The 11,053-nt window shown below is 43.2% G+C and overlaps 1 long non-coding RNA gene across 1 annotated transcript; it reads right to left on the bottom strand.

Moving 5' to 3' along the window:
- Nucleotides 1-1,496: 1,496 nt before the first annotated feature.
- On the bottom strand, nt 1,497-2,976 carry LOC135371668 (uncharacterized). Its single transcript, XR_010415692.1, has 2 exons — nt 2,807-2,976; nt 1,497-2,139 (listed from the first exon to the last, which is right to left on the bottom strand). It is a non-coding gene; the product is annotated as an uncharacterized LOC135371668 (long non-coding RNA).
- Between the last annotated feature and the right edge of the window lie 8,077 nt (nt 2,977-11,053).

Below are 11,053 nucleotides of genomic sequence, written 5' to 3'. Positions count from 1 at the left end.
ATTTCCGGTGTTCTGAGGGGAAGGTGCAGTGAGTGCGAAGACTGCAAAGAATACATAACCGAAAACGAACGTGATCCACCACGGCTGAAGTGCCTATATTGTAGCCACAGCTAGCTGTGGCTACAAAAAATACTTTGCAATTTCTGTTGAGCTCGTATTGATTTTCTGTTGAGTCAACAGAAATTCAACAGAATTTCAAATTGAATTGAGTTTTCTCAACTTGATCTCAAAATAATTTCTATTGTGTAGCCCTCAGCAGATATTCTATTGAAAAATTTCTGTTGAATTTCTGTTGAATATTTAATGTGTTGAGGTTTGTTGAATGTTTACTTATCAGAAATTTAACAGGTTTTCAATGAAAATTTTTCAATACAAAATTTGCGTCTGCCTATACAGGGTGTTTGCTCGAATGTGTTCAGACAAATTATTTAAAGGGAGCGATAAAAGAGAGGCGACCGCTACTTTTCAGCTACTTGACTAAGAAACAGTTGCTACTAGTGTAGCAGTACCTGTTTCTTACTCAAGCAGCAGAAAAGTACCACTTGCTTTTCTTTTATCGCTCGCTTTAAATATAATTTCTGGACACGTTAGAGCAAACACCCTGTATATCATTCTGTGATAAATTTCAGAGTAGCCATTTCATCTATTTTGTATACCTTGGTATTCACAAGTGCAACTTAAGAGACGCATGCACAAACATTGCATCTTTCCATGGTATATACACATATAAAACTTTTATCTATATCGTATTACGCACAGGTTAATGCATATTAGTCGAATGAACAGCTTATAGGAAATAGATAGAAACTGGTGCTGTTTGTCGTTACAGAGTTTACTATACAGACTATTATACCAAAGCAACAAACAGGAGGTCTTTTACTCTGCACATAGAACTTTGCTTAATACCAAACACGTATTGAGTAAAATTTTATACTTAACCTATACACATTGGGATGCCTGGTGTACACTCTCTACAATGCATTGTGACCTGCACAAAGTTTAAACTACCTTCTCAGGTGAACAACTTTTAACTGTACTACCCAGGTGGCACATGGTGGGATAGTATCCGTCTATGTCATGTCAAAATATAGAGAAGAGGGATGTCTAATAAACGTCTAAAGCATGGGCCCAAATGTCAAGTATCTGTCCTCTAGACGTCCAGTAGCTGTGCTAACGTAACGCTAGTGTACATCTAGCATATGTACATCTGCAGCCGAGACCTCGACATTGTTTTAGACCAAACCTCTACGATGAGACCGAAATTAGACTTCAAGTGAGCCATCGCGTTGACATAAATTAGCCAAAATGTCCAAGATTAGACCAAGTTTATACCTTAATTTAGCCAAAATATCTACAGTTAGACATTGTATATACATTAATATTCTCGTCATTAGGTGTGACTTAGACTTAGTCTAGACATTTATTTTCGTTAGCATTCATGCAGAGATGTGTCATGCAAATGTTACATCTATATGAATGCAAACAGGCAATGTAGATATTTGTTACAAGTGTATTTATTTCAATTATCGTATACATTGAGCAAGAAATTTGTATGGGCTTATTTGCACAAACAAAATTGCAGTGGAAATTAAACATCAGCAAAGGCTATTCAGATGCACATTTGCTTCGTTGTTGTGTTTGCAAGGTACTAGGGAGTGTTCGATTCATTTCATAGCATGCAAATATTATGACGTACATATAAATACATTAAAAAGAACTCATTGCACGGAGTCCTTCCTGTGTCCCCAAATTAAATAAGCGTGTGTACATGAATAGGTTGATTGCACATAGTAAAACAAATCACACTGGTCTCATGCAGTCCCTTTCCTCCACCATAGTTACATGGAAGGTACATCTTGATGCAGATTTGACTGGAATACAGCTTCGCCATTCTCAGCCAGAGGGAAACACCGTATCGGCATGTAGCGAAACTAAAACAGATAATATTCGTGCTATCCCACTCGTGCTAGAGGGATATTCGGGCTAGTGCCATGTATGTACGCATATACCAGTTCTTGCATCACTACGAGCCCCAAGCGATGCCTCCGTCCCCTGATCTTGATTGAGGTGTAAAGTACTTCACACATGTGAGGAGCGTTCCATGGCTGTGAGCGGAGGCCGGAACTGTTCTCATATCCACTGTAAATAGAAATTATGGCGTTACAACCAAACGCCTCTGTGTAAGGATGTTAGGTTAGGCCTTCATTCGATTACCATCCTAGGTTAGGCTTCAGCCTTCTCATGTTGACTGCTGAACTATCATATTCATGCACGTTTGTCCTTTCTGCCACGATGCAAGTCGCAAATAGTCCCTATTCATGCAAAGGGGGTATTGTTTCCTTTCTGCAGAAGTAGTTTCATTCTTACACGACATTTCAAAGGTCATACTCCTTTCAATACAGTTAAAGGATGGGAAGCCGGCTCGTGATAAGTATCCTTATAGCAAAACACCGAGACGTCAGACTATGAAGACGCACACACACAAAAGACACACTCATTGAGACATGTGCATGCCCCTTCCTTGTCCGTCGTCTCAGGGGTTTTGCTATCGTGGATTCTTTAACTACACTTGCCTTCTGAAAAAAAAAAAGGCAATAAGGATGAGCAGAACCTAAAAGGATGTGACCCACTCTCCTCTGCAAATCAAAGACACACTCTAAAAAGGATACCATTGCTATAATTGAAAAGGCAACTGTACAATGCGAATGCAATGCAGGTAGCATTAGGTACATTGGAGCGTGTTAGAATTTATCTATTCGGACCCCTCCCGCTCTCCGCCGCCGGCAATCGCAATTGACCACCTCACCCGGTACGTTGAAACTGCAGTGCTTCCTGTGGGTTCGTCGGAAGAAATCGCCGACATTTTCATCAGCAATCTTCTCCACCTCCGCCATGATGCTCCCCGTTGTCGCCAGTTCATTATTAGCCAACTCCTCAGCAATATTCTGCTGGCTACATTCGTGGTTCGTCACTTCACCTCCGCTTATCATCCCTGGACAGTCGGCTAGACTGAGTGGTTTCAACACACTCTGACATGAATGATATCGTGTTATGCGTCACCACAACGTGACAACTCGGATAACACATTGCCATATGTTGCGCTTGCATACAACTCTTATGTGCAAGCTTCAACACAACTTAGCACTTGGTATACCGCCGCAACCCATTCTCCACCAGTGGCCCATTATTCCCTTACACTCCATTCTAACATTGCTTTTGCGCGCGCTATATCTAGAGCAGAAGAGTGCCATCAAATTGCCTGTTACCGTACATATCAATATCAAGTCAGTGCTAAGCACCGCTACGACGACTGTCATTGCCACACGGATTACAGTAATGGGGATCTTGTGTAGCTTTGCGTTGGTATTCGGAAACCTGGCCTCTCCTCAAAGCTCATGTGCCGTTATACGGGACTATATCGAGTAATTAACCGCCTTTCGGGTGTCACCTATATCATCGAACCACCATACCGCCCTTGACAGCCGTCATGGTTCCACCGAAAACATCCATGTCTGTCGGCTTAAACACTACACAGACCCCTCACATGAACGGTCCGTCGCCAGGATGGCTGTTCCTTCACCAGGGGGGATGTGAGGAAGAATATAGTCCATCAGTATCCTACTCCACCCAGTCATTATCGCAGTCGTCATTCTCTGGGTCCGGCCATCGAGCTTAGATTCCAGCTGACCCCATTAACGCTCCGCCCTCACATATGTTGTAAAAGAACACAAGGAGCCAAGTAAAGGCTGAACTGGAGTTCATGCTACAATACGTACTTGAATCAAACAAATAATTGCGTACAATCCTGCACGTTACATCATGGATATTAATCACCTAGCACAGACGTAGCACAGAAACAGTTTTGTACCTTTCGAAGTATCTTCAGGCTGCCACACATATGTGTTGTACAATTCCTCAGCAAACCTCGTCCATTTGCTTGCACGCCACACCTGCAGTCGTCCTGCTGAGTGTCACAGGATCTGAAAAAAAAAAAAATGTGTATTCTGTCAACCTGCAACCTGCACGGCAGCCATGTAACTCTGATGCAACTTTCAGCCAACTGCATTTGGAGCTCTTTGTTGACAAAAATTCACCAGAGGCTCACTCTACGAAGATATTAGGGAGCACACAGAACACCCGGAATCTTCGAGGACAGCAGCACAGTAAGCTGTGAAAAGACAACTACTTTTCTTTACCTCACAAGAAACTGTGACCGGAGCCAAAGTCGTCCCCATATACACGTTTTATAGGAGAGGCCACGGCTATGCTCGACGACAGTCCAGGCACCTATAAAAATAGATAAATATATATAGTAATATATAATAGATAAACCAAGACCGTGAGATGAACAAAAATATGCTTGCGTCAGCATGTTCTGTTACTGTTTAAAATGCACACTTTCAAGAATAAAGGGAGGCTCTATTCAAGCTTTTGTCGTCACAAAAGGCGCGTACTGAAGCAAGGATTAGAGCACTCACATTCCCATCCACATTCAGGTCAGCCCACACTTGTCATGTGATACGAAGCCGAAGCAGATGGTGACGTGATAAAGAAAAAATGGGGATGTGAGTTATGACGAAGTCTAACTGGCTGCCCCAGTACGGTTACAAAGAGAAAGTACAAACAGATGAGAGAGTTAGAGTTCACCATAAGCCCAGGCAGACAAAAACGGTATTTACTATCATGCTACACGCCTCTACCACGTCATTGTAAACATAAGTAGGTATAGCGCTGAAGCGAGATAAAAGAAACAGTATGAAAACTCACCCCTGAAACTTGAAAGCCAGAGAACAAAGGAACGCCGCTCTATGACTTTTTCGATGACTGCCATATTTCAACCAGAAGGGGTCAAAGTCGCCATATTCGCTTGCATTTCACCCTATTACCCGCGTCAAACGGCGGGAGCGGACCTTATGTGGAACTCTGTTGCCAGCATGGAGAAATCCGCCCCCCTAAACTCATCGCAAAAGCAAGAGCAATCTGGGTACATTGTGCGCAAAAGGGCTATTTCCCGAAAATAGCCAATGTTATGTGCCAATGTGTACAGTGTTGTGCCATATCGGGCCCTGATTTCGATTATATGCCCTGATTTCGAAACAACCTATGAGCATTATAATTCTGTCACTGACTAGTATGATGCCTCCATCACAAGGTTATCAAGAAGGGTACAGTGAGCAGTACCTGACAGGGCATGAGCTTCGACAGAATAGGCATGCACCGAATCACACAAAAAAAGCTGAAATAGGGCTGATCACTGCAGGGTCGCTCATGACCAGTTGTTTTGCAACATAACGCCACCAGTTAGAAAACTGACCAGCTCAGAACTGTCAGAAATGTTGTTTTATGTTGTTCTGTGTATGTGTTTTCTGTTCACGATCATGATCGATAAAACCATGGATTTCATATGCTGGTTTCCCTCTGTTTACGCTACCTTTCAGTGAGCAGATGCACCACTGTAGTTATTGCTTACGCAACACTTGTTAGGTGACTAGATAGGCAACTTCAAATCGAACGTACACGTGATAGTACACAATTACTACATATATGCAGTTCGCCAAGCCCGCAATGCAGCATAGTTGGTACTACTTGTGACACAGTAGTCTGTGGTTTCTGGTTCATGGTCTGAAGATGACGTGCAAGCTCTGGAATGGCTGGCCAAGAAAAAGTACTAACAAGTGGGTGCATCGGAATCTGTTACACCTGTTTACTACTGCTTTTCGGGAGCAGCTCTTACTGGAACTTGTGGACCAGCATTAGACCATGGATTGGAGATCACTAAAGAGCGGATAAGTATGTACTAAGTATTCTGAATACATGAATTTTTTTTAGGATCTCCAACATGAAAACACTACCAAAGTCGTGTCCTACAGGTTCCAAGCACATTGAAAGGGATATCAACACACAAAGTAACAATTCCTTGCTTCTCAGGCACTCAGGAACGTGAAAAAACAATGTGCAAGTTTCCGGCGATAACGATTCACAAGTAAAGAGAAAACGGTTGAGAGCATTAAACAGTTTAATTTACGAAAAACAAGACTTTCGTGCAGTAGGCTGCACTTCTTCAGGTTTGAGGACCTGTTACAAATAGTCAAGAATACATCAAATCCAAGTCGCAAAAGAGTAGAGGAATTAAGAGGCAAGCCCATGTAACAAGTACAATAGCTGAGTTCTGTAAATATGTATTATGTCAGCATAGAATGGCTCCAGGCATTGAGAACCTTCACACTCCGCTAAAATAAATAAGTAATTCAAAAGTATTGTCTAGCATTTTTGGGTGTCAAAACTGCACTGCACTTCTTTTGTGATCATCATGATGTACTGGTCTATACTCCTTGCGAAACGAGGACAACAGCATTTCACATGAAAGATATATCATAAATTCAAACATTTTGGGGCCTCTCGCTTGTGCTGTCCTGAGTGACCAACTGACCAACCGTAAATATGCCAGAATATGCACTAATATACAGTATACAGGGTGTCTCACGTAACGTGTCAAGCAATTTTATTGGAAGAGATCAATAAAAGAAAAACGACCGCTACTTTTCTGCTACTTGAGTTACAAACAGGTGATACTTTTGATTGAGTACCTGTTTGTAGCTCAAGTAGCAGAAAAGTAGCAGTCGTTTTTTTTTCTTTTATTGCTCTCTTTAAATAAAATTTAATGACACGTTACAAGAGAAACTCTGTATGTATATGCAATATAAAATCATCGTAACCTGCCTCAAAGAAAGACCAAAAGACGTTTCTCATTGCCCAGATGCAGGACCATATCGAGGGGAAAAAAAAAACACTTGCATGAAAACCTTAGTACTAGAAATCACAGACAAGTGCATCACAAGCAGTACGTGTCCCACTAGAATAGTGAAAGCACAGACTGACAGATGCAGAAAAGAAAAGCTGTCGTCCTATTGTTTTGTACTTTGCTGCCACTGTGTGCTGGTGCTGTTCTTCACTAACATATGCAGGTTGTGTTGCAGTCATCACTGGTTCCGAAACAATATTTGTTTTGTTAGAACATGCCGTACGTAGGATCCTTGCACTTGTTCTGAAATTGTTCGAGATTGTTGCCTCCTGAGTATGACATACTCCTTCAGAAGAACCTTCGTCAAACTAGTAACATGCTCTGGGTTTTCCTCAAAGTGCTTCTCCGACGCACTTACGTGACGGTGTCTTTCTGCAAACATTTTCAATGCTGACATAACAAGTGCCTGCACATCAGCCCTTTTCCTTTGCCTCATGGTGCGTTCCCCACAGCGAAGAACGTTTTGTACAAACAAAGACGGGCAGACCTTGCTCTCATTTTCTCTCAGAAAGAGAAGGATGCTGCTTCCTACCATAGTCTACCATAGTGTCTACCATAATGTCAATGCAACCGGAGCAAGTGATCCGACCTGTCACAGAGGCGACAAGGTGCCCACCAATATACTTTATGATCTCATCACTGAAGTCAGTCAGCCCACCAACATTTGAATAATCATGGTCAAGGAAGTATGCAGCTGTGCACATGTATATATACAGTCGGACCTCGTTTTATGAACCCTCGATATACGAATTCCCTCAACTTACGAACGGCTCGACAGGGAACCAAACTTTTTCCGTGTATTTTGACCTCGTTTTACGAACCTCGATATCCGAACTATGAACGGATTATTAGGGAACGGACCCAAAGTAGCCAAGCCATTTGACCTCGATATACGAACGGGCGTTATGAACGTACAGAGGACAGGCCAATGCACCGGTGGATAATGAAAGTTCCTCAGTACATGCTGCCAAGGTCAAACAAACAATGTCCCAACGCCACTATGTTCCACAAACATGATTCACCATTTCCTGAAAGAATAATTCGGGGGTTTACAGCCGAACGGTTGTGAGTTTGGACCAGGTCTCCGAGATGAAAAAATCTTGCCACTCTAAGAGAAGGCGTTCAGTCCTAACAGCCGGTGACAAGCGTGATATTTGCCGTTGGAAACAGTCTCATCCGCGCGCGATACGGTACTTTTAGGACCGGGTGGATGAGTCAAGTGTCAGACTTCTGTCATCTCTTCTAAACAGGATAGACCCTGCAGAAAGTATGGTGCAAAGCACAATTTCGCAGTATTAAAAAAATAAAACTTATTCAAATCAATTTCCCGTGGTTTTGTGAGGTATTTGTGCACTGCACACCTCGGACCTCGACTTACGAATACCTCGATTTACGAACGATTTTCTGAGAAACGAAGGGTGTTCGTAAAGCGAGGTTTGACTGTATATGTGTGTGTCACGTGCACTAGACTGTGGAGCATTGCCATCGGGGTCTTCAGTTCGCTGTTGTTCGATATGCCTCTGCGTATCTTGATGTCTCAGCATGAGAATGCCTTCTAAGCTTCGAGCGACATTCCCTGCTTCTGACCCTTGAACATTTGCATGCACTAGTAGTGATCTGTAGGCGTAGCGGAACTGAAGTGCAGATGGGTTGTTGTTCCATCCCTCCCTCTGACGAATACAACCAAAGAAAGTCTCTAGGTGGTCTTGGCTTAGTCTGCAGGTGTAGATGTGCCTGCAGGGTAGAAACATATTTATGTAGTTAGATCCATAACTTAAAAACCCGAGACTGCAAAAACGAAACGACATACGACAACACGAAAACAAAACGACAACACGAACAACACGACAACAAAAAAAAACGACAACACAGACAAGGCAGTCTGTGTTGTCGTTTTTTTGTCCCCTAGTCTCGGGTTTTTAAGTTATGAATCTGTACCACCAGCTCGCTTGCTACCTCTCTTTCCTCTCGTTATGTAGTTAGTTCTTCCCCGAAGGAGCTTACACACACCATGAGTTGCAGCATACTATGCCAATACAGACGTGACATCAGATATTAAACCTTTTGCACATAAATAACGCAGATTACGAGAGCCTAAATGCCGTTCACTTTCAGGCTGCTTATTTTAGAGCTATTAAACTAAAAACAAGAAACCATCACAAGTGTGGTACAGCTTGGGAATTGTGGGTTAATAGAAACTTACCTGCAAAACCTTTGTGAGAAAAGGAAGCTGGCTAGTTGAGCAACACTTTTCAGGGAGAAGGCGACGCTGATTGTTGACATCCTACGGCCATCCCAACCGCCAGTCTCCCCGATGGCAGCCTCAGTGTCATTAATTTCTTGGAGACGGACAACATCTTCTCTTCGTGGCTACTAAATGTTGCTGGTTGGAGTGGCGCCTTGAACTCTTTGGCATGCGGTGCATGCGAATTTAGCAGGTCAAAAGCATTACAAGGAAAAATTGAATATCATTAGGTACGGCACAGCAAGAGCATTCACTACTCTTACTCACTGACATCTGTAAGGGACCTCTCTGTTCCCTCACTGCCCAGGAATTGTGGAAGGCCCAGGGTTCGTGCAAATTGGAGTGCAAGGCTCACAGATGCACTGAATGTTTGTGCAGCCAGACGCACATTTATTATTTGCCGTTTGTACTCAATATGAGCCCGAGTGAGCCGGTTAGCTGCGCGAAGCCCTTGTTCAGCTTGTAGCGTGTGCAGTCTAACGATGTAGTCCCACTCCACTACCTACAGCATTTTCAGCATAAGGACAACTAAATTCTAGATAATGGCATGAGAACTTACTCCATATTCAGAGCTGTAAAATGCGCCCTTGTCGACAAGAAGGTTCCTGAGCAGCTTCAGTGCATGTGCAGCATCGAAGATGAGGAAGATTGGCTCTGCTGGTCTTACTGGGTGAGAAAAGGATGTTTGAAAGTCCTCAGACTGCCGTTCATGAATCCTATAGTCAAGAATCTTCCCCATTGCTACTATGGACGACAAGCCATCGCACACAACTGCGACTACATGCATGTTGCATTCTTCGAGGACTTCAACAGCATCTGTGACGATCCCTTGAAAGACTTCTTCGGAGCAACCATTGTTCAGCAAATATCCTATGGGCAGTTTCTAGAGGGCTACGACACCAACAGCCATGAATACCAAGGAATCCGTTGCGAATGGGACGTCATCGGAGTCTTCGTGTGTTTGGGACTGACCAAAGTTTACATACCCAATTAGTCTGCCTGACTTTTGACCAAGTTCACATTTCTTCCTAATACTCATGCCATCCAGCATTATTGAGCACAGCCGTTCCTCCTCTGCGGCACCACTGTACTTTTCCTTCAAGTGTTGCAAAGACTCCATGGTGAATCCTGGCCACGCATCAACAACCTGCAGCCAGTTTCTTATGGTAGCTGCTGTCGGCACTTGGAACTTTGTTGACAGATACTTGTGTGCACGTGGGGAATAGTAGTGAAGCGTTGTGGCAAATTTCCTGGAGTTCTCACTGTAACGCCGTCCAGATGGCACCCTCTTGTAGTTTTTGTTCCACTCCTTTAGAATTTCGTCTGGCAGCTCACCAAATGACTGTAGCTGTATTTCGGCCTCTTGAGATATTAGTTTCTTTTCCTTCATGTCCTCGATCAGCTGGTTCAGAGTTTGAATTTTCTTCTCTCTCCTTCGAATAAGTTGCTTGGTGGCATGAAGTCTTCGCCTTACCTTCCCCAGGTGCTGGTAGACTGTCTTTAATTTTGAACCGGATGTTGTTTTCGAGCCGTATGAATGATCTTGTAGAATTTTCCTGCGCACACTGCCTGGTGTCTTTTTCTGAATTTGCTTTACCGGTGTTGCTGCGCTCATGTAGCCCTGTACCAATGAACAGCATGTCATTTTGGGCCATGAGACACGCATGTCTGTGTAGTTTAACTGTACTCTGTAGAAACACTTACAAGACGTCTCCTCTTGGTTGAAGGGGTCGGGGGTGTAGCAGGTGTCTGACCACCTGGCATAGTTCCCGACCCTGATGAGGTTGCCATGTCCTCGAGCTGTATTCACCATGCAAGATATAATGCATATTTTTACTTCTCTATCCTTCAACTTGACATCATTTCATTTTTTGTGCATGGGAGGACAAGAACGACAAGAGGAAAAGAGAATTGCATTGAGTAACATGTTTTTTAATATCAATGTGGTGATAGACTTGAAAATACCAACACCATTACCATATGCCCCATAGTCTCTGGTGTGGAGC

This window comes from Ornithodoros turicata, chromosome 1 (genome assembly GCF_037126465.1).
Source record: "Ornithodoros turicata isolate Travis chromosome 1, ASM3712646v1, whole genome shotgun sequence".
Classification (NCBI taxonomy): Eukaryota; Metazoa; Arthropoda; class Arachnida; order Ixodida; family Argasidae; genus Ornithodoros; species Ornithodoros turicata.
Note: the sequence above shows the minus strand (reverse complement) of the source record. Positions and strands in the feature narration are given on the sequence as shown.